The sequence below is a fragment of the Magnolia sinica genome, chromosome 9 (genome assembly GCF_029962835.1).
Source record: "Magnolia sinica isolate HGM2019 chromosome 9, MsV1, whole genome shotgun sequence".
Lineage (NCBI taxonomy): Eukaryota > Viridiplantae > Streptophyta > Magnoliopsida > Magnoliales > Magnoliaceae > Magnolia > Magnolia sinica.
The window spans coordinates 84,188,236-84,200,949 of NC_080581.1; the positions used below are offsets into that span (position 1 = coordinate 84,188,236).

Below are 12,714 nucleotides of genomic sequence, written 5' to 3' on the forward strand. Positions count from 1 at the left end.
CCCGATCTACTGACCGAACCGAGCCCAGCTGGCCAGTCAGGCTCAAGGACTGAGCCTAGCCGAGTTTGAGCTAAGGTCAGCTAGTGGCCGAGCCGAGTCAAGATGAGGCCAGCTAGACTCGGTTCGACTTGATGTACACCCTTACATTTATGTTTTGATTCATGATTACTTTCGAGCATACATTTACTGGAAGAGAATTGCGTCCAACAATGGATTGGATGTATTCCATTGAAACTTTCTCTTATATGATTGTATTTTTTTTTATTTTTTTTTGGTAGGACCTGCAAACAAAGAAGGTGGATAGTGATGGACATCAAGGGCAAGCATCATATCTCTTTGACTCTCAATCTAGCTTTCTAGATACTATATATTTTAGAACTCAATAAGTGACATTGTCACTTTGGCATTCCTTATTTCCAGTTTAAAAAATGTTGTTGCTTGTATTGCTTGTAGTTCATTGTGGCATGAGACTTGTAGGCTCCTGAAGCACCATAGGTGTATTTATATATATATATATATATATATATATATATATATATATATATATATATATATATATAATTTTAGAGATGGAGCTGGAATTCTAGGATGGGGATAACTTGAGTAATGCATACTTTTTCATCTATTATTTTTCTTCTCCTTGTAACGGAGAGATCTTTAGTGCTTCTTTTTCTTCTTTTTCTAATTCAGCCATCCTTGTTTGTTTTCCATCTCCTTGTAATTAAGTTACTTGACATGAGTTTCCTGCAACAACATGGAGCCATGTAGGGCTCACAGTGATTTTCATGTAAAATCTACTTCAGCTATTAGTTTTACAAGCTCATCTTATGATGAGAGACATCCGACCGAAATCTCAGTGAACGGCGGATGTAACTATAACAGTCCTAAGGTACCAAAATTCTTTCTCGAGTAAGTTCCAACCCGCACGAAAGGCATAATGATCTGGGCATTGTCTCGGAGAGAGGCTCGATAAAATAGGCATGTCTGTGAAGATGCGAGCTAACCACACCTAGACAGAAAGACCCTATGAAGCTTTACTGTTCCCTAGGATTGGCTTTGGTCCTTTCTTGCACAACTTAGGTGGAGGATGAAGAAGGCCTCCTTCCGAGTAGCCCGAGCCATTAGTAAGAGTAAGATACCACTCTGAAAGAGTTAAAATTCTAACCTTGTGTCGGGACCTACGGGCCAAGGGACAATCTCAGGTAGATAGTTTCTATGGGGCGTATGCCTTTTAAAAGGTAACGGAGGCGTACAAAGGTTTCCTCGGGCTGGACGGAGATTGTGCAAAGGTAAAGGGAGAAGACACAAGTGTGTCACACCACACCAAAAAGTAGGATGCTATTAGTGGTGATTGAATGCCCACCATTAAAATACTTAAGTACTTCTTGCATGCCACAAAAAAGTTTTGGATCAATCTGATATTTATCTGTTTTCCTTACCTCAGGTCCTATGTGACCTTATCAACATGTTAGATGGTAAATAAACATTACTTGGACCTTAGGAAGGTGTCAATGGTTGGCTTTCAATCACCACTATCCCCTGTTGTGGTCCACTTAAGCTTTCGATCTGCTTCAATTTTCGGTCCATGCTTTACAACGTGGGTGTATGTGGTTTATCCATGCCGTCCATCCACTTTTCGAGCTTATTTTAGGGGTTGGGCCCAAAATTTAAGCATATCCAAAGATCAAGTGGACCATTCCATAGGAAACAGTTGGAATAATTAATGATTTCCACCGTTGAAACCTTTATAGGGCCCACAGTGATGTTTTTTTATCATCCAACCTGTTCATAAGACTACACAGACATGGATGAAGGGAAAACACAAATACAAGCTTGATCCAAAACTTCAGTGGCCCCAAGATATTTTCAACAGTAGACGTTCAATTCACACTGTTTCATGTGGTGTAGTTCACTTGAGCTTTGTATATACTTGATTTTTAGTCTTAAGATGTAAAATTATCTGTTAAAATGGATGGACGGAGTGGATAAAATACAAAAATCATGGTGGACCCCACAAAGTTTACTCAGTACACAGACTGCTTCCTTCGGAGATCCGCAAATCCTGTTACAAGCACAAGGTAAAACACGAAAATTCTATAAGAGCCCACCATATTGTTCGGACAAGATCCACTTCTTTAACAGGTGGACCTTCTCATGTGCCCAGAAATGAGTGCAGTCCAAAGCGTTGGTGGGCTACACCTTGTGCCTCTAAGTTCATGCATTTATGGTTCATGATTACTTTCAAGCATACATTCATTGGAAGAAGATTGCGTCCAACAAGGGATTGGATGCATTCCATTGAAACTTTTTCTTATATGATTGTATTTTTTGTAGGACCTGCAAACAAAGAAGGTAGTTGGTGGTGGATATCAAGAGCAAGCGTCATATCTCTTTGACTCTCATTCTAGCTCTCTAGTTACTATTTTAGAATTCAATAAGTGACATTGTCACTTTGGCATTCCTTACTTCGAGTTTTAAAAATGTTGTTGCTTGTATTGGTTGTAGTTCATTGTGGTCTGATACTTGTAAGCTCTTGAAGCATCATGGGTGTATTTTTTTTTCTAGAGATGGAGCTGGAATTTGTGGATGGGGATAACTTGAGTAATGCATACTTTTTCATCTATTATTTTTCTTCTCGTTGTAATTGAGAGATCTTAAGTTCTTCCTTTTTTTCTTTTTCTAATTTAGAAATCCTTGTTTGTTTTCCATCTTATAAATGACTTGACGTGAGTTTACTGCAACACCAAGCCATGTGGGGCTTACAGTAATTTTCATGTAAAATCTACTTCATCCATTAGTTTTACAATCTCATGTTATGATGAGAGACATCCAACCAAAATCTCGGTGAACGGAGGCCGTAACTATAACGGTCCTAAGGTACCGAAATTCTTTCTCGGGTAAGTTCCGACCCACACGAAAGGCACAATGATCTAGGCACTGTCTCGGAGAGAGGCTCGGTGAAATAGACATGTCTGTGCAGATGCGGGCTAACCGCACCTGGACAGAAAGACCCTATGAAGCTTTACAGTTTCCCTAGGATTGGCTTTGGGCCTTTCCTATGCAGCTTAGCTGGAGGGCTTAGAAGGCCTCCTTTTGGGGAGGGGGAGCCATGAGTGAGAAACCACTTTGGAAGAATTAGAATTCTAACCATGTGTCAGGACCTAGGGGCCAAGGGACAATCTTAGGTAGAGAGTTTTTATGGGGTGTAGGCCTTCTAAAAGGTAACAGAGGTGTGTAAAGGTTTCCTCAGTCCAGATGGAGATTGCCCCTCGAGTTCAAAGGAAGAAGGGAGAAGAACGCAGGTGTGTCACACCACACCAAAAAGTAGGATGCAAACACCCACACTATCATGATGTTTATAAGCCATCCAATCCATTCAAAAGATGATTCCCACCAGAACGAAAGGAAAATACATATATCTAGCTTATCCAAAAATTCTATGGGTGCTCGGTCCCTACTGTTTCTTGTGGTTTGTCTTGGAATTAGTTTATTTTTGTGCTCTCAAGGTAACATGATTTGCTACGATGGATAGAGTGGATTTTCAAACAGACATCAGTGGGCTCCACAGGGCCTCGTGTTGCAGGGACTCCCTATATTAGCAGGAAGTCTCTCTGTCGTTTTTTTTTTTCGCTTTCCTCTCTCGAGGAAATCTCTATCGTGCGTTAAGATTTTGACGGGAGTTGGATTGGACTGACTGAAGTCCCTCTACTATAGCGCAACAGGTAAAACGTACAAGTTCTTCTATGGCCACATTTTTATACGTGTAATCCACTCCATCCATTGGTTGTGATCCTTGATTCTAAGATCTCCCAGATACACAACTCATGTGATCTAAACCAAAGTGAATGATGGGGATGACATGCCAATCATAATTTTGTGCGTGTGTATGCACCATTCGTCAAACCGGCTCATCAACATTAACTCACCGAGTTGAAGGGATAGTACAAAAATCAGACTGATTAAGAAATACAGAGAGACTTGACAAGCTACTTGGTTTTTAGGTGCAATTTTACATTGCTGCAGTTGGTGTGTCCCATATGAGATTTTAATGGGCACGGATTAGGGGAGTCCGGGTAACAACTTAGTGGGTGAATCCCTGACCATGGGGCCTACCTTGATATATGTGTTATATATCCACTCAGTCCATTAATTCTTCTAGCTAATTTTAGAGCATGGTCCCAAAAATGAAGCAGATCCAAAATCTCTTAACCATTAAAAAGTTATTGTGGGCCACAGAAGTTTTGGATCAAGCTGATATTTGTATTTTCCCCTAGTCTAGACCTGTGCAACCTTATCAACAAGCTGGATGGAAAAATAAACATTATGGTGGGCCCTAGGAATTTTTAAATGGTGGGCATTTAATGACAGTAATGTTCCTTATTTTACTACTGTAAGTAGACACATAAAAACATAAATTAAAATGGTTAAGAAATTAATTTTTGTGTTAATAAGAAAAACAAATCACTTAATCATCTGATAAAGACACTATTAGATTTGAGAGAAGTTAGAGGATTGATTCTTACCATCTCCTTTTTTTAAGCCAGCAATAGAAAGCTACCCGGTATCCCCGTCATGATAAAGAAAATATCTTAGATCAGACTAACTAGTTCGACATGCAAAAGTTCCTTCATTAAACCAGAATTACAATGTTTGACCACAAAAGGCAAGAGAAGATTCCCATAATTCAAAGGATTACTTAACATGGATTTGTACATGTCGTGAGGTGGGCCTTCTTTTAGATTGTTTATATTTTGCCAAATTGTATGATGTGTCTTTGATTGGTCCCTCATTCCTCTACCTATTATCTTAATGGAGGAAACATGAAACCATAGTATTATCTTTTGTTGTTGATGTCTTAAATTTGTAAATCAATCATTGACAGACTGCTTGATGCCATTGAATAGGTGCACGATCATGCTATCGAAAAAATCTGAAAAATCCATCTTTTCTTGCTAAAACATTTGGTGTTTTCTTGATGTCATCGAAGGTGTCATCGAGCGCGCACAAAATTTCTTAAGTGCGGGGATTTGTATATGTGTGTGTGTGCCCGTGCGCGCGCGCGTAATCGGGATTTGGGGTATCTTAGAGCTTTCTAATTCGTTCTAAGGTCTTAAGGGCATAACTTGAGTTAATTCAAGGCTTATTCGAATCAGATAATCTCTATTTCTTATAATTTTCTACTTTCATAGTGCATTACTATCACTTTGTGCGGTAGTTTTTGTGATAGATGCTCTTAGTAGATCCCATTGTGATGTTTGTGAGAAATATGTCCCATCCATCTGTTTATGTAAGTTTGACAATGAGATAAATCCAAAGCTTAAGCAGGCCACACAACAAGAACAGTGAGGATTAAACATCCACCATTGAAGGGATGGATTGCTCACAAAGATCACAGTGGACCCATTCGAGCGCAATAATTTCTTGAAAGGCTTTGACGAGAAATTTACATCCATCTAAAATGGTGCAGCCTTATCATGGGGTCCACCTTAATATATGTATTCTATATCCACCACAACCATTAGTTTTTCCACATTATTTTAGGGCTTAAGCCCAAAAATGAGGCATATCCAGCCCTTAGGTGGACCATACTAAAGGAAAAAAAGTGGTGATGTAACGTTGCACCATTAAAAATTTTCTATGGCCCACCGTAATGTTTGGTGATGTTTATTTGGAACCAAAGAAGACCCAATTGGAGTTAGAAACGATCCAGACCATCAGAACCTTAAATCAGTTGTATATTGCAAATCGGAATGAGTTTTTCGACATATTATATATAATTTTGGGGCAATAGGAACTTTTTAAGCCAACCAACCCCGCTGCACCAAGTTGCCACCCCGGATTTGCAACATTCCATCAGATCAATAGTCAAAAGTCCATTTAGTTTCGCTTTTATTATAAATAATAAGTTTTAGTTCTAGTATAACTTTTCATCCTTGGAGTTATAAAAGTTGTGTCCAATATGAAAATGGGTTTAAAAAGTTAGGAGAATAACGTAGTTAGGCCAAATTGGATATTTATTTTTTATTTTTTAACCAAAAACCACAAAATCTAATAGGAATAGAATTCCTCTATATAAATAACAGAGTTTACTATATATTTATAACAACTTACCTTTTTAGAGTGTTTGAGTTGGAGTATAAGTCTAAAACTGCATCTTGGTTCGAGTTCTCTATATAAATAGCTGTAATTTCTTCTTCTTTTTTTAATCCCTTGTGTTTCTGAGATACATAGAGTTAGGTTCGAGGCACGGAGAGCCCCATGATCAAAGTAATTATTTTCCCCATGAACAGAGTAAGATCATGTAATTATTTCTTAAGAAAGACGGTGAAGTTATTAATGGCCAATCACCCATTTTTCCTATGGTAACGTCACTTGAGATTTGGATCTACTTCATATTAGGGGGCATAGATATAGCATATATGCATCAAGGTGGATACAGTTTGACTAGCGACGTTGTGGCTAGTGGTTGGTGCTCTATGGACCCACCATGATCTATGTGTTTTATCCATACCGTTCATCCTTTTTTACAAATTATTTTAATGGCTTATCCCATAAATGAGGTAGATCAAAATCTCAGGTGGACCACACCATGGGAAAACAATAGTGATTGAATGTCTACCATTAAAAACCTCTTAGGGCCCACTGTAATGTTTACTCGACATCCAACCTGTAGATTAGGTCATACAGACCTGGATGAAGGAAAAAAAAAAAAAAAAAAAACAAATATCAGCTTGATCCAAAAATTTTGTAGCCCCAAGAAGTTTTTAGCCCTAACAAGTTTTTAATGGTGACAGTTGAATAAACACTGTGTGGCCCACTTGAGATTTTGATCTACCTCAGTTTTGTGTTTATACCATAAAATTATCTGAAAAAATAGATGGACAACATGAATGAGACACATACATCATGTTGGGGTCCACAGAACACCAACCACTGGCCATTGGCTAGTGGCAGGGGAGTAGCCAATCCTTTTCCCATCAAGTTGGCCCTATACTAAAGCCGCACTAATCCATGCATGTATTCTGTTCTTTTGTTATTTTCCTCTCTTTTCTCTTTATTGTTTGTGCCTCCCTGAATGTACACGCATGCAATAAAGGCTAATGTAAAGGGAACATAAGTGACAATAGAATGGGACACACGTGCCACATCCAATCCATTTATAAGATTCATCCAACCTTTTATAAGTTTTCCAAAAATAAATCTGGTCCACTCAGCATATGGGTCCCAATATTTAAAATGATGAATGAATTAGAAAACTTCAGCCAAGTTCTCCAAAGTTGTACATTCATGTTGCAATACAGCAGAAGCAGATTGATTGGTGTACCACACACCACCGACCTGGCTGGTGTGGGTACATGTTGTGCGAAGACAGCACCGACGCTCCTCTAGCTCCGAGTTGTATGAGTGGTTCAAAGGAGATCAAAGTTATATGGGCTCCACAATGATGTATTTACTTATATCCACACCATTCATCCATTTGGTAAGAGCATTTTAGACTGTGAGTCAAAAATTATGAGTCATATAAAAAGATCAAAGCGGACCACACCACAAATAGCAGTGGGACAATGATTCTCACCTTTAAAACATTCAAAGGCCTACGATAACATTTATTTTCCATCCAATCTAGTAATATGGTCACACAGACTCGTATGAAAAGGAAAAACAAATATAATGTTGATCCAAAACTTTTGTGACCCCTAAAAGGGTTTCAATGGTAGACATTTAATCCCCCACTACTTTTTACAATATGGTCCACTTGATTTTTTGATCCGTTTTATTTTTCGGCTCAAGCCTTATGACCAGCTCACCAAGTGGACGGACAGTTTGGACATAACTCATATCTCATGATGGGACACACAAAACTTGGTGATGTCAACACACCAGCCACATCGGTGGTGTGTGTTACACCAGTCAATCCTTACCTTCCCACGAGAAGATAGTAGTGGCCATTAATGGTGGCAGTGAGTGACATCGAATAGAGAAGATGGGTTTCAAACCCTCTCGTTGTTGCTATTATGTATTCCTGCACACGGTGGCCACTCGCAGAGGCATCCTATTTAGACTATCGCATTCCGACGTATGATCGATGGTCTCCTCTATGGCTATTGATTCAGGTGCCATTGTTTCTGGCATGGTCAAGAGGGTCACAGTCATCACTAAGGGTTACTTTTCATCGCCATTACCGGCCAGAAATCGCGGTGGTGACCAATTTGTGAAGAGACGGTAGGGTATGAGGTTGAGGCTACTTTAGGGTCAGAGTTATCCAGTGAGCTTACTAGCCCACTTCATTCTATTTGTGAGCTCTGTCTTTGGACCAATTAAATGACCATCAACCATTCTCGTTGGCACATCTCTATGGGCCAGAGTTATAATGGGCTTTAGTTCGTAGACATTGCATGGTGAGCCATATGATTTGGCCGTGTGTTCAGGACCTAGTTCGAGCCTGTTGTTTGGACTATTTTATGCCCTATTTTTGTCCTGCTTCTGGCATTTTCTTTGTCAAGGGCCATCTTGGGTTGGGAATTTATTAGGCTTGAGTTCAATGTGCATGGGTTGCAACCAATTTTTCCAACCAAGTCAATTGACCAAATTCACATATCTTGTGAGGTCCAATTTAGGCATATATGCTGACTTTTTTCAGTTATGCCTTGGACCCATACTATAGAAGCTGGCAAAGACCCTTAATTTAAAAGGAAAGGATCGAGAGAGAAACCTACCCATATGTATCCTTTTAGAAATTCCCAATATATTTTAACGAATGTTGCCAACTACTTTCTGAGTCAAATCGGACTATTTGATTGATAATCCGTTGAGGGCAAGATTATATTCGCAACCTTGAAGTTCAAATTGGTGGAATTGGATCCGGTTGTGTTAGCCACTACAGTGACCTCAATTAGTAAAGATTTTATAGATTTTAACTCTTAATATTGGGATACAGTGGTTGGATTGCATATGGTTGGATTTGCATTCAATGCAGACAATGACGAAAATGCAGACAATTACCGTCTAGCATAAATGTAAATGGTGTGGAGTAAACGTCGCTAGTGGTGTAAGATTGAGACACTCATCTCACCCATAGGTGTTGAGTATCTCATATTTACATGATCGATATTACTTGACTTCATATTCGTGAGAGTCACTTGCGTGTCATGACTTTTTCCCACAGGAGGAATAATGATGATGTGACCGATTCTCACCAGGGTTGATTTAGTTGAGCCTGTCTTCATTCCGAGTAATTCAATTGAAGAGCCCAATCAATTGAATTGTTAAATTTGCCTGATATTCAGTTTTATTTAAGAATAGTTTTATATAAACAATTTGGCAATGTGAGTATTTTTTTAATCCGTTACAATTCCTACTCAAATGCATCATGTCCCTGCATTAACTAGGTCTAATTATGTTCAATGGAAAGAGTTTATAGAAATTTTCGTAGGTTGCTTATAGCTAGACATTGCCTTGAATAAATCAGAATCTCCAAAACCATCTGAAAATGCTATTGAGTCAGAGGTTAATCGTTACGAGGCACAGTCCAAATCCAACAGTATGTGTCTCAAAATTATGAAGCACTCGATTTCTGAGACAATGAAGGGTGTCATGCCTAATGTGGATAAGGCCAAAGTTTTCTTGACCAAAATGGAAAATCGATTTAAGAAATTGAATAAGGCTGAAGTGGATTTCTTACTGAATAAATCAACCAACTCATCCTATGATAAAAAAGGAAACACTCGTTAATACACCATAGAGTAGTTCGAAGTGGTTTCTAAGATCCACTCTTTGGGCTTGGAAGTTAAAGATCATCAACTGGTTTACTTGGTCATGAATAACTTTTCTCCTCAATTCAATACCTTCCTAGTGGACTATAATACACTGAAGGATAAATGAACGTTGGATAAACTGATTTCTCAATGTGTCCAAGAGGAGAAAAGGCTCAAGACACTAAGCAAGACACATAATGTTAATCTAGCAACCTCAAGAAATGGAAATGGACATGGATATAATATGAAGAAAAAAAAAAAGGAAACAAGGTTATAATAAGGGATCCTCAGGTCATCCAGCTGGAAATCATGAAAATCAACCTGGGAATAGATCGAGCAACAAGTGGACTAAAATGAATAATTACTTCTTCTGCAAGAAGCTGGGCTATCAGAAGAAAGACTGCATAAAGAAGTGGCTCATAAAGAAGGGTAATAATACTATCCTGGTTTGTTTTTAATCTAATCTAACTGATGTGTAGGTAGATTCTTGGTGGATAGATTTGAGAACAACTATTTACATGCTTATATACTTCTATGTAAAACTTGCAATAGATCAAGCCACCAACTAATGTGGAATGCTCAGTATATGTAGGCAATGGCGTTAAAGTTGACGTGGAGGCAGTCAGAATCTATAAACTTAGGTTAGGGTGAGGTCATTTATTGAATCTAGTAGATACATTTTGTGTGCTTTCTATAAGGCGTAATTTGATCTCTATTTTTTCATTTAGATGAATTAAGTTATTCATTTTAAATTTGAGAATTAAAAATTGATTATTTACTTTGATTCAATTAATATTGGCACCAACTCTATGGTGAACAACCTATACCAATTAGATTTAATTGCTTCACACATTTATAATATAAATGCCTTGCATAGAATTAAAATGGGATCTAAGCGAAGACTATATTATAAAATTCTCCATATTGTTGCATAAGCGATTATATCATATCTCTCATGGGAGATTGGATAGGCTCATGTGAGAAGAGATTTTTCATTCTCTACATCTATCTGACTATAAAATATGTGTTAATTGTATTAAGGGTAAACTGACCAAAATCCGAAAGAATGGTGTAATAATGAGTGAATGACTCTTAAAAGTGATACACACAGATATTTTGTGGACCATTCCCTATAGCATCTTGGAGTAGGCACAAATATTTTATCACATTTATAAAATGATTACTCTAATTTTGGGTACATTTATCTTATTAGTGAAAAATATATATTCAGATGCCCTAGATGCTTTTAAATCAATAAAGCTGAAGTTGAAAATCAACTTGATAGGAAGATTAAGTTTATCAGGTCTAACCGTGGTGGTGATTATTATAACAGATATGACGAATCAGGTTGCAATCCAGGACTCTTCACTAGATGCCTACAAGATTGTGGTATTGTCGTACAATACCCCATACTTGGGACCCCGGACTAAAATGGTGTGGCTGAAAGCCAAACAAAATGCTAACCATTCTCGTTAGATTGATGCCATATAAGATGAATTAAAATTCATGAAAGATAATAAAGTATGAGATCTTCTTGAGTTACTCTAAGGAAGAAAGTTGATTGGTTTTTTTTTTTCTACTAGGAAGTAAATTTCATTAAAGAGGTACTACGATACAAAGGAAATATGCAAAGGAATTCCCAAGAAAAATAAAAACCCAAAATTAGAACTGTAGTAAGCTCAATGACTAGCAGGGTTCATTCCATGCTAAATGATGTTATACCAACAAGCCTTTCAATATCAACAAGAAAGTTGATTGGTTGTAAATGGGTATTCAAAACCAAACGGGACTCCAAGGGTAATATCAAAAGATATAAAACCAAACTTATTGCTAAGGCTTTTAATCAATGTGAATGCATTGAATTTAAGGAGATTTTCTGATCATTAATATCTAAAAAAGACTCATTTAGAATTATAATAACTCTTGTGGCTCATACGAATTTAGAGCTACATCAAATGGATGTGAAGACTGTGTTTCTCAATAGAGTTTTATATGAGAACATATATATGTTGTAACATGAAGGTTTTGTAGTTGATGGCTAAGAACATATGGTTTGTAAGCTAAAGAAATCCATCTACGGGTTAAAACAGGCATCACGATAATTGTACCTGAAGTTTCATGAAGTGATTTACTTATAAGATTTCATACAAAACAATGCAGATGAGTGTATCTACATTAAAATTAGTGGGAGCAAGCTCATCATATTAGTCTTATATGTTGATAACATTTTGTTGGCTAGTAGTGACACACGAATTTTGAGTAATACCACAATATTCCTATCTTAAATATTTGAAATAAGGGATCTTGGTGATGCCTCTTATGTCATTGGTATTGAGATATGTGGTAATAGATCATGTGGATGGCTTAGCTTGTCATAAAGAGCTTATATTGATAGGGTACTCTATTGAGATGGGTGTCTCAGCCTTACACCACCGGCGACGTTTACTCCGCACCATTTACATTTATGCCAGACAGTGATGGTCTGCATTTTCACCATCGTCTGCATTAAACGCAAATGCAACCATATGTAATTCTACCACTGTATCCTAATATTAATAGTCAAAATCTATAAAATCTTCATTGATTGAGGTCAGTATGGTGGCTAACACAACCGAATTCAATTCCATAGGTTTGAACTTTAAGATTGCGAATATAATCATGCCATCAACGGATTATCAATCAAACAGTTTGATCAAACCTAGAAAGTAGTTGGCATCAATCGTTAAAATATATTGGAATTATAAAAAATACCTTAAGGGCTCGCTTTCGAGTATAACCAACAATTAAAAGAGAGAGAGAGAGAGAGAGAGAGAGAGAGAGAAGGGGAAAACCCTTACCCAAAAGCAGCCTTAGCCTCATCCCCTACCATCTTGTCGAAAACTGGCCACCACCATGATTTTCGGCTAGTAATGGTGATGAAAAGCTGCCCTCAATGGTTATTGTGACCCTCTTGACCATG

General features: G+C 37.8%; 1 long non-coding RNA gene across 1 annotated transcript; it reads left to right on the forward strand.

Moving 5' to 3' along the window:
• The first annotated feature begins 2,052 nt into the window (after nucleotides 1–2,052).
• Nucleotides 2,053–2,628, forward strand: LOC131255906 (uncharacterized). Its single transcript, XR_009176511.1, has 2 exons — nucleotides 2,053–2,188; nucleotides 2,335–2,628. It is a non-coding gene; the product is annotated as an uncharacterized LOC131255906 (long non-coding RNA).
• The last annotated feature ends 10,086 nt before the right edge of the window (nucleotides 2,629–12,714 follow it).